This window comes from Schistocerca serialis, chromosome 7 (assembly GCF_023864345.2).
Source record: "Schistocerca serialis cubense isolate TAMUIC-IGC-003099 chromosome 7, iqSchSeri2.2, whole genome shotgun sequence".
Classification (NCBI taxonomy): Eukaryota; Metazoa; Arthropoda; class Insecta; order Orthoptera; family Acrididae; genus Schistocerca; species Schistocerca serialis.
The window spans coordinates 153,549,529-153,561,983 of NC_064644.1; positions in this window are offsets into that span (position 1 = coordinate 153,549,529).

Genomic DNA, 12,455 nt, shown 5'->3' on the forward strand with positions numbered 1-12,455 from the left:
TTCCTCTAGCGGTTCACTTTCTACGCTAGTCTGATATCATTACTATGTCTGAGCGTCTTCAGGCTGTCTACATGTGACAAGCATTCACTAAATCCACTACCAACTGATTTCGCTCAAATGTCAGACACGCAACTGCCACCACTCTAAATCTCTCCCTTGAATTAGAGATCAGAAACATAGCAAGAATTAAAACAGTTCTTCAGTTAAAAATAATAATACATTACCGTGAACTGTTGTTGGCTGACGAAGAACAAGGAGAGTGTCGACGTAACTTTCTAACTTTGTTGGCCAATGTGGATGATGATTCCATCCCTTCCCCATTCTTCTCTCTTTCTCTTTCTTTTTGGCCTCGATACTACACCCTTATGCTCTGTCAATTTGGGTCAGTATATATTCCATATCATCTATGATATTCTCCCTGTTGCAGTTGAAATTATCACTCCTTTATGAAGAAACTTTCTTTACCATAGGTACTTATGCTGTTAATTTCGTACCATTCATTTCCACTTAGAAAGACAGCGCAATTCCATGTCTAGCAATTCAAACAACAACAAAATTCTCCACTCTCACAGAAGCGCAGCCCAACTTGCATGTCTGGCAGAAAAGAAAAAAATGAAAAGAAAAGGAAAAAATGGCTGTAAATCCTGCTTCTGCATCCACATCTAGTCACTAAAAGGCTTCTTTCAAACGTCCTTACATATGGCTTGATATACTCTCTATCACCAACGAAAATCCTTGGAAGAACTAGCTATATATGGCACTTGTCCGATATTAATGAAATAAGTCCAAATCTCTCACACTGGAGGAGATGCTAATCCGTAATAAAATAGTTACACAATCAAAGAAATGAAGAGAATTACATCCACAGAGCAGCAAAGAATGAATATACATATTCACTTATTACTATTCGAAAGGCTCCACAACATTCTTCTACGCCATCATTATATTGGTTACTCTTTGAACTTCTTGACTTAGTGACATGCTGCACTCCTCACACGTTCGTCGTACGTGATTTCCAGCTTGGCAATATTGGGCTGTAATATTCTCCGCACCAAAAGTTGGCCACAATACACTTAAAAGAATTTATTGCAAGGCAAATTTGTTTTTCTTCGATAGTCGAAGCGATTACGTTCTGTACAGTTGCTGTATCCACTTTGTGTAACACACCCTGAGGCGTAGCTTTTATATTTCTAATCGTTAGCAACACAAAATTATAGCCGCATTGAGGACGGGGGCCAGAATATCATTTAGTATACCTTGTAGCTCAACATGACAGAGGCAAATAACATTCATATAATAATTTTTACCTCAAAGGCTCCCTCTTCTTATAATTGTATATCAGGCCAGTCAGAAAACTGGATACCACCCTTGTTTGATGGCGGGTTCCTACGCTACTGAAGATTGATCTCAGGGACGCTTTAGTTTTATTTAAAGAATTAAGCAATGAGAGAATGTGATGAGCATTTGGTCATTCGCCATCCAACAAATCATCACCAGCTCCCTTATTTGAAGCCCGAAATGAAAAGTTTAGAAACGCAATGAGCGATACGTGCATGAGAAGGATTTGAGTCTTAGAACTGAAGTAACTTAATCAGCAATGTACCAGGCATAACAAGTAATCATTCAAAAAATATAGCGTACAGAATGACTTACATGATGTGCACGAAAAACATCAGAAGGGAGTAAAAGGGAGTAACTGAGCACTAGCAATCTGAAAACAGCAGAAGAGCGAGTTTTCTTATTTTTCCTGCGATAGACGTAACTACGGTCTACTGTACTTAGAAGATTCACACGGAGTAAACACTAGCACGCCTTCATAAATTATTACAGATTTTGTCTTTCTTCATCAAGATGAAAACTTAGAAAAGCATGAAATCAAAATACATGTTCTTTCTTAGAACGTACAAAATTTAAATTGACTTTAAAGGTAATATTCCGCAGCCCCCTTGAATCCTTGGAGCTATTCTGTGTCGTGACAGGGAAAAACTTCAATCATGCGGCAAAAACAGGGGGTTCTCGGATAGCTCTGGGAGACGGGTCATTCTAACCATAACAGGTGAATTAATAGTGCACCGTATTACATAAACGAATAAAATGAATTACTTGAGATAGTACTTTGCCACAGGAAAACATAGAATATTTAGATGTGTTTACTGACCGTGATAGCATCACTTGATGCACCCAATCACAAGCTGTTCTCCTGAAGTTCAATTTTAACACAAGTACATGTTCTACTGAGATTTCCAGTAATACCACTAGATGATGTTGATTGCTGAAGCTCAGATCACACAGTGAGCTGCGTTATTACATGCTCGGGACTATATTAACTTCTGCGTGAGGGCGCTGCTCTGCTGCGAGGGAAGGAGTGGTCTCCAGTAGCGCCTCCCATATGTCGTTGTGGGTTGCAGCGAGACCCTCTCTAACGTCTATGGCATCGATATGTGCTGCTGACTTTGGTGCCATACCGCGTTCTCTGGACTATACCGCACTCCAGATCGGAAATACAGTGCACAACAGAATTAAAGGACCACTTTTTTTCGAACACCATAATTGTCTCCCATTACAACGTGTAATATCGAAATTAGGCTCAATGGTGCCTACAACCTTCCCCTGAAATGGCGAAAAAGATTGGTACCCTGCGACGGCACCCTCAGACTCGAAAACTCATCAAACAGGAAGGTGTCGACAAATGTGGAAAAAAGGCTAGACCTCAGAAGTTCATGTGACACGTAAAGTGGATTTATTATTGGCATCTTATTTCACTACAATCCTGCTCACCGCTACGGCTGACATGGCACACGACAGAAATGTCGTCACAGCTCTTCTTACCTACATTTCGCTCTTTCCGTTAACACTCCTGCAACGTGGGTATAACCGCGACGCGCATTGCTCAAACCACGCTGTTTTCTTATGGTTGGCTGCGGAAAACAGACAAACAACTGCTCAGCATCGAAATGAAAAGACTTCATTGCGTCAATGAAACAACTCCTAGCTTTGGGGCGTTAATTCCCACACATTTCGCCGCGCAGAGCGGCACGCCACGAATTCCTCTCCTGTACTAAACCCTTCATCTCAGAGAAGCACTTGCAACCTACGTCCTCACTTATTTGCTGTATGTTTTCCAATCTCTGTCTTCCTCTACAGGTTTTGCCCTCTACAGATCCCTTTGGTACCACGGAGGTCATTCCCTCATGTCTTAACAGGTGTCCTATCATCCTTTCCCTTCTCCTTCTCAGTGTTTTCCATATATTCCTTTCCTCTTCGATTCTGCGCAGAGCCTCCTCATTCTTTATCTTATCAGTCCACCTCACTTTCAACACTCGCATGTAACACCACGTCTCCAGTGCTTCGATTCTCTTCTGTTTCGGTTTTTCCTCATTCCATGTTTGACTGCCATACAATGCTGTCCTCCAGACGTACATTCTCAGAAATTTCTTCATTATATTAAGGCCGATATTTGAAATTAGTAGAATTCTGTTGACCAGGAATGCCCTTTTTGGCATTGCTAGTCTCCTTTTTAATGTCCTCCTTGCTCCGTCCGTCATTGGTTATTTTACTGCCTAGGTAGCAGAATTCCTTAACTTCATCTACTTCGTGACCATCAATCTTAACGTTAACTTTCTCGCTGTTCTCATTTCTACTACTTCTTCGATTTACTCTCAATCCATATTCTGTACCCATTAGGCTGTTCATTCCGTTCAGCAGACATGTAATTCTTCTTCACTTTCGCTCAGAATAGCAATGTCGTAACAATGACATCCTTTCACCTTGAATTTTAATTCCATTCCTGAACCTTTCTTTTTTTCCATCATTGTTTCCTCAATGTACAGGTTGAACAGTAGGAACGAGAGTCTGCATCCTTCTCTTACACCCTTTTTAATATGAACACTTCTTTCTTAGTCGTCCAATCTTATTATTCCCTCTCGGCTGTTGTACGTATTGTATATGACCCGTCGCTTCCTATACCTTACCCCAAATTTTCTCAGATTTTCGAAAACCTTGCACCATTTTACATTGTCGAGCGCTTTTTACAGGTCGATAAATCCTATGAACGTGTCTTGTTCTTTCTTTAGTGTTGCTTCCATTATTAACCGCAACGTCAGAATTGGCTCTCTCATGCCGTTAGCTTTCCCAAAGTCTAACAGATCGTCAACTAGCACATTATCAGTTTTCTTTTCCATTCTTCTGTATATTATTCTTGTAATCAAGTGTTAAGCTGATTTTGCGGTAATTATCGCAATTGTTTGCTCTTGATGTCTTCGCAGTTGTGTAGATGACGCTTTTCTAAAATTCAGATGGCGTGGCACCAGACTCTTACACTATGTGATCAAAAGTATCCTGACACCCCCAAAAAACATATGTTTTTCATATTAAGTGCATTGTGCTGTCACCTTCTGCCAGGTACTCCATATTAGCGACTCAGGAGTCATTAGACATTGTGAGAGAGCAGAATGGGGGGCTCCGCGGAACCCACAGACTTCGAACGTGGTTAGGTGATTGGGTGTCACTTGCGTCACACGTCCGTACGCGAGATTTCCTCACTCCTAAACATCCCTAGCTCTACTGTTTCCGATGTCATAGTGAGGTGGAAACGTGAAGGAACATGTGCAGCACAAAAGCGTACAGGCCGACATCGTCTGGTGCGGTCAACAGGGAGCGCCGACATTTGAAGAGGGTCGTCGTGCGTAATAGGCAGAGAAAACTTGAATTGCATTGTCGAGCGGCTGCTCATTAGCCATACATCACGCCGGTAAATGCCAAACGACCCCTCGATTGGTGTAAGGATCGTAAACATTGGACGATTGAACAGTGGAAAAATGTTGTGTGGAGTGACGAATCACGGCACAGAATATGGCGATCCGATGGCAGGATGTGGCTGTAGAGAATGCCCGTTGAATGTCATCTGCCAGCATGTGTAGTGCCTACAGTAGGATTCGGAGGCGGTTGTGTTATGGTGTTGTCGTGTTTTTCATGAAGGGGGCTTGCACCCGTTGCTGTTTTGCGTGGCACTACCACAGCACAAGCCTACATTAACGTTTTAAGCACCTTTCTGCTTCCCACTGTTGAAGAGCAATTCGGGGATGCCGATTGTATCTTTGAACACGATCGAGCACCTATTCATAATGCACGGCATGTGGCGGAATGGTTACACGACATTAACATCCCGGCAATGCATTGGACTGCACAGAGTCCTGCCCTTAATCCTGTAGAACACCTTTGGGATGTTTTGGAACGCCGACTTCGTGCCAGGCCTCGCCGACCGAAATAGATACCTCTAGTCAATGCAGCACACTGTGAAGAATGGGCTTGCCATTCCCCAAAAAGCCTTCCAGTACCTGATTAAACGTATGCATGCGATTGTGGAAGCTGTACAGCATACTGAATTCCGGGATTACCGATGGAGGGCGCCACGAACTTGTAAGTCATTTTCAGCCATGTGTCCGGATACTTTTGATGACAAAGCACATTCTACACACCAAAATGAATAGTCGTTTTGTTGCCAATTCCCGCAATTATTTTAAAAATTCTGATGGACTGTTATGTATCCCTTCTGCCTTATTTTATCTTAAGTTCTCCAAAGTTCTTTTAAATTCTGATTCTAATACTAGATCACCTAAATGAACTCCTGTTTCTTCTTCTATCACATCAGACAAATCTTCTCTTTAAAAAGAGGATTTCAATGTATTCTTTCCACCTCTCCGCTTTCCCCTCTCCATTTAACAGTGGAGTTCCTGTTGCACTCTTAACTTTATCACCGTTCCTTTTAATGTCACCGAAGGTTGTTTTGACTTTCCTGTATGCTGATTCTGTCCTTCCGACAATAATTTCTCTTTCGATGTCTTCACATTTTTCTTGCAGCCATTTCGTCTTAGCTTCCCTGTACTACCTATTTATTTCATTCCTCAGCGACTTATGTTTCTGTACTTCTTCCTTTCATGGATCAGTTGAAGCATTTCTTCTGTTTCCTAGGGTTTCTTCGCAGTTAACTTCTTTGTACTTATGTTTTCCTTCCCAACTTCTGTGGTTGCCCTTTTTAGAGATGTCCATTCCTCTTCAACTTTACTGCCTACTTAGCTAGTCCTTTTTAATGCATCTATAGACTTAAAGAACTTCAATCGTATCAGGTCATTCCTTAGTACTTCTTTGCGTATTAATTCTTCCTGACTAATATCTTAATCTTCAGCTTCTCTTCATCATTACTATATTGTGATCTATGTCTGCTCATGGGTACACCTTACAGTCCAGTATATGATTTCGGAATCTCTGTCTGACCATGATGTAATCTAACAGAAATCTTCCCATATCACTCGGCCTTTTCCAAGTATACATCTTCCTGTTGTGATTCTCGAACAGAGTATTCGTTATTACTTGCTGAAACTTGTTACAGAACTCAATTAGTCTTTCTCCTCCCTCATTTCTTGTACCAAGCCCATATTCTCATGTAACTTTTTCTTCTACTCCTTCTCCCACAACTGCATTCCAGTCACCTATGACTATTAGATTTTCGTATCCCTTTACGTACTGTATTACCCTTTCAATATCCTCATACACATTCTCTAACTCTTCATCTTCAGCTTGCGACGTCGGCATGTATATCGTCGGTGTTGGTTTGTGTCGATTCTGGTAAGAACAAGCCTATCACTGAACTGTTCACAGTGACACACTTTCTGCCCTACCTACCTATTCGTGACGAATGCTACTCCCGTTATACCTTTTTATTCTGCTGTTGATATTACCCAATACTAATGTGAGCCGAAATCCTTGTATTCTTTTCACTTCCCTTTAGTGACCCCTACCATATCTAGGCTCAGCCTTTGCATCTGCCTTTTCAGATTTTCTAGTTTCCCTACCACGTTCGAGCTTCTGACATTCTACGCCCCGACTCGTAGAACGTTATACTTACGTTGATTGTTGAATCTTTTTCTCATGGTAGCCTTCCCTTTGGCAGGCCCCCCGCGGAGGTCCGAATGGGGGACTATTCCGGAATCTTTTCCATTGGAGAGATCATCATGACACTTCTTCAATTACAGGCCACATGTCCTGTGGATACACGTTACGTGTCTTTATCGCAGTGGTCTCCATTGCCTTCTGCATCCTCATGCCGTTGATCATTGCTGATTCTTCCGCGTTTAGGGAGTTTCCCATCCCTAGGAAAATAGCGTGGCCTGAACATCTGTCCGCTCCTCCACCCTCTTTGATAAGGCCGTTGGCAGAGTGAGGGGTGACTTCTTTTCCCGGAAGTCTTCCGCTCTTGACAACCCTTATCACTGTTGACACCTCACCTCGTAGACGACTCAATCCTTCTCGACGGCTTCAAAGCTATTGAATGTGATCTCATCAGTTTGGAGTGCAACTCAAAGCTGTGCGATCGCTTTCAATGTGGATGCAGCCCCACAATGTCCAGAGATAAGTGCTGAAACATCCGAGGCGTCAGCAGTGTCAAATGTTGTCAATAGCGTCTTCCTTTTGCTCATCACACTGAGAATAGTGTTTCGACTTCGAATTGTGTTCTTATCAAGGTCCCATGGTACGAGGTTGTGTCATTGGCGACCTGTGTGCAATCCCCTGAGGCCTTTTCGTTCCGATTTTGAGAGGCGGTGTATGAAATTTTTCCCTCGACCGCCAACGAGAACACCGCGTGATTTTAGTAAATTTGGAAATTTGTGGTAAGTTCCTATGGGACCAAACTGCTAAGGTCATCGGTCCTAGGCTTACACACTACTTAATCTAATTCACTTCTGCAATGGACGACACACACACCCATGCCCGAGGGAGGACTCGAACCTCCGACGGGGGAAGTCTCCCGGACTGTGGCAAAGCGCCTTACACCGTACGGCTAGTGATTTCAGTTCTGGGCGTCGCGGTTCTGATGTCAATCTTAGCAGCGTCAAAAGAAAGGGTGAAATGTGGCTCAAAGGGAGCTATGACAACGTTACGATCGTTTGACACTTCCACCGTGGCGTTCGGCAGAACGTTTGCGAATGTGGCAAAATTAAACCACATTACAAGCTAAATGGACTTCTTGGCTTTGACCCTTTTTCCGCATGTGTCGACACATTTGTGTTTGACGAGTCGTGGACCTGAGGATGCAATCGCAGGGTTCCAGACATTTTCGCCATTAAAGAGGAAAGTTGTAGACTCCCTTGAGCCAAATTTCAAACAATTGCGTCACTTTCAAAAAGTGATCCCTTGATTCCGTTGCGCAGTGTACGTCCCTTATAATGGAGAAGCTAAATTACATTTATAGTATTTACAGGATCAGATTTGTGCTCACAGGTATCCTATTTACCATCTACATGGCCGCATTTTTGGTGTGTTACTCGTCAGTTGCCTGGTACTTATAAATGAAATTAATATTTTATCCATGATGATTGTATGGTGATCCTAGGTTACCATTGTTCTACTTTCGCAAGTTAGCAACATCCTCTGGTCTAACGACGCATCGAATAAAAGGCAAACAAAATCACATACGCGACGGTGGTGTGCACAAAATGGCGTGAAGATAAGAAAAAACCCATCCCGACGTTAGAATGCAATATCTCTTGTTTAATACATGGTCCGACATTATGTCTAGTGTTATTCACAAATAAATGATTAGTTAATTTATTATTCTGGAGGATCAAAGTAAATTCTCCAAACATATACAGTCAGTTCCTCAAGAAAGTGTACGCCCTAGCATTAAACGTAACGTCCGCAGCGACATCTCTGGTAGTGTTCTCGAATCTGTGATCAGTGCGCTTTTGCATAGTGTATAGATAAATCCAACCCCCATGAACCATGGACCTTGCCGTAGGTGGGGAGGCTTGCGTGCCTCAGCATACAGATGGCCGTACCGTAGGTGCAACCACAATGGAGGGGTATCTGTTGAGATGCCAGACAAACGTGTGGTTCCTGAAGAGGGGCAGCAGCCTTTTCAGTAGTTGCTGGGGCAACAGTCTGGATGATTGACTGATCTGGCCTTGCAACACTAACCAAAACGGCCTTGCTGTGCTGGTACTGCGAACGGCTGAAAGCAAGGGGAAACTACAGCAGTAATTTTTCCCGAGGGCATGCAGCTTTACTGTATGGTTAAATGATGCTGGCGTCCTCTTGGGTAAAATATTCCGGAGGTAAAATAGTCCCCCATTCGGATCTCTGGGCGGGGACTACTCAAGAGGACGTCGTTATCAGTAGAAAGAAAACTGGCGTAGAGAGGATATAAAATGTAGACTGGCAATGGCAAGGAAAGCATTTCTGAAGAAGAGAAATTTGTTAACATCGAGTATAGGTTTAAGTGTCAGGAAGTCGTTTCTGAAAGTATTTGTATGATGTGTAGCCATGTATGGAAGTGAAACATGGACGATAAATAGTTTGGACAAGAAGAGAATAGAAGCTTTCGAAATGTGGTGCTACAGAAGAATGCTGAAGATTACATGGGTAGATCACATAACTAATGAGGAGGTATTGAACAGAATTGGGGAGAAGAGGAGTTTGTGGCACAACTTGACAAGAAGAAGGGACCTGTTGGTAGGACATGCTCTGAGGTATCAAGGGATCACAAATTTAGCATTGGAGGGCAGCGTGGAGGGTAAAAATCGTGGAGGGACACCAAGAGACGAATACACTAAGCAGATTCAGAAGGACGTAGGTTGCAGTAAGTACTGAGAGATGAAGAAGCTTGCACAGGATGGAGTAGCATGGAGAGCTGCATCAAACGAGTCTCAGGACTGAAGACAACAACAACAACATAGATAAAGAGTGTGAAAGTTGAATTTTTTTTTTGTCGCTTGAAATTTGAACTAATTTCAAAATATCTGAAGCGTTACAAGGCAGTGTACCTTGTATATCATCCAAAGAGACTAAAATTTTCACATGGATCTGCTGCTAAAATTCTTAAAAAGTCAAAGGCATTCTTCACGAAGTTGGTCAAACGGTATTTAGAGGCGAACACTTTCTTGAGCTACTGACTACGTACAATACCATGAAACATAATTCAAGTAGCATAGCAAATTTTAAACATAATTTTGCCTTGGTCTCACCATAGCTTGGCACTAAAAGTATCCGTCTTGTGATATTTATGTATTTACAACGAGTAAACAGGCAACACATGACTTGAGGTCACACCGTTATTTTATTGTTTCATAGCCTCTACTCGACCTGCATGTCATAGGTATTCTTTTGCTTCTCACATGAATGACATCTTGTTAATTACAGTTACTCGACAATTACAGACATGCACTTGTGGTGTTTTCCACTATAATTCAGTAATATTTTACTCTCTATATTTGTCAGATGTACAGTGCAATTAAAACAAATGTTTTTCCTTAATAAACAGTAGGATAGCTATTTACAAATCAGACATTGTTACTTATTTACAAACAGTCTGTTCGCAGAAAATAAGTATACCGTCGTTTGCTAAATTTATTTTAGCCACACATAAAAAAACAGTTATTCACGTCATGCCAATATAGATTACTCAATGTAGACTTAGCTTAACATTATCAATCAATAAGTGGATGTACATAGTGATGTAAATTATTAATCACGAGTTGTTTGGTTTCGAGCAGTAATTAATATTCCTTCTAATCCAAACTCCCGAGATTCCCAGTGAAACATCTGTATTTCTCTTCTAACGATTTCCCTTCGAGCCCGTTTCCCCTTCGAGCCCACGAAACGGAATACGTGTAGTGACGATAAGTCTGGTAGGGGGTCAGTTCCATATCATACTTATACCCATTTATTATACCCAGTTTCTGGGGAAAGACATCTCCACGCTGAAGCTACGAGATGGGGGACCACTTCCATTATACCCAGTTTCTGGGAAAAATCGCCACACTGAAACAACGAGTTAGCTAATTCCTTTCTCTCTTCTTCCGTTGAAGTTTCAGCTTCCATGGTTTTATTTTGTGTTATGCTGTTTTTCGTTTTAATTTTTAAGTTTTATGACACTATGATTCACAAAGGTACCACTTCCTCAGATCTTTTCCAACAAATTGTCTTGTAAATATTACAGTATAGCCTCAGAATTAACAGAAACAAATCTATATAAGCATTTTAATACACTGATATTTAATGAATATTTATGTTGCTTTTTTCACTGAAAAAAATTACCCCAGTTAGTAAGTTTGTGGTACATACTGCAAAGGTATTGCCAAAAATCATGCCTCCATAGTTTCTAGTGTGTGAGAAAACTACCCGAACAATGAAAATGATTTTGTGAGAAAATTCCCTTCAAAACTGAACATTTTCTCCTTGCCATTCCCTGCATTAAACACTCCAGAGCTGTACAAAGTGTCCTCCTTTTCTTCAAAGCCTCTCTTCTGGCCTCTTCTTTTCTGTCTTGTAGTCTTTGCTAGATCTTCAATTAATTTCTCAGCAGCAGTTATACGTTGTTTGTTAATTCTCTTCGAGATGTCTCGAGTGAATGCTCCAACCTTGATACGTATTCCCTGAAAGAACTTAGTTGCTACCATTTAATACATGACTGCATTATAAACCGATATTTTAACCATTTTGGCAGAGCAAAATGTTGCTTTATGTCAACTTTTCCACACAAGAGGGTTCTTAGAGTTACTTGGATTCCTTTGGAATCTCAGGGTTGGACAGATATCTAAATGTTGAATTGATGAAGTTCAGAATTGATTTAGGTAGACCATCCTTGTGAGTGTAAGGTATGCCATCCCTCTGGGCGTGCTTATAAGGACACGAACGAATAAAGCAAAATGTGTACAGGCTGCTCATCTGTGGATAACATATGAAAATAGCGTGCCTACAATTTGATAAAGCATACTCACATTTCTGCCACATCTTTGCAAACAAAGGCATGATTAAAAAACAGAACAGAATTCGTTGAAAGTTATTCAAATAACGTAAGTAAATACAAGTAACCGCAGTTTGTAAATAAAGATTGTGATTCCCTATTTGTTTCGAAGTAGACTATCCAACAATCAACCGTCAACAGATGACCTCAAAAGAAGCAGTGAGTTTGGGTTAACCAAGTGCTCAGAAACTCTGACTGCATTACCAATACCAAAAGTAATACTGAAGAGTCTCTTCGCTAAGTTGAGTGGCAGGATAAACATGTTGGGCATTTAATTTTTTATGCACTTAGGATGCATTTTAGTTTAAGAAATTTCAGTAAAGTATTTGCAATGATTTGTACTACTGAATAAATTTTTACGAGCGTCTTGCCTTAGGAAAATAAATATTAATTAAAGCTAAGTAGTGTACTATGGAACCGCTACTCTCAGAAAAATGTGTTGTCAACTATGGATCCACACACAAAATCTCCTAAAATAATGGAGTAGGCCAGGAAGAATTGTTTGATACTTGACTGTCACAAATTGCTGGGAAGGAACTGCGTTAAGAACAAAGTTAAATTCTTTGATGGGAAGATAAAATAATCTTTAGAGGAAATGAATGGATCAACAGTATGAATTTAGAAAACTCGGTTCATAAGCGGAATGCTATTATTT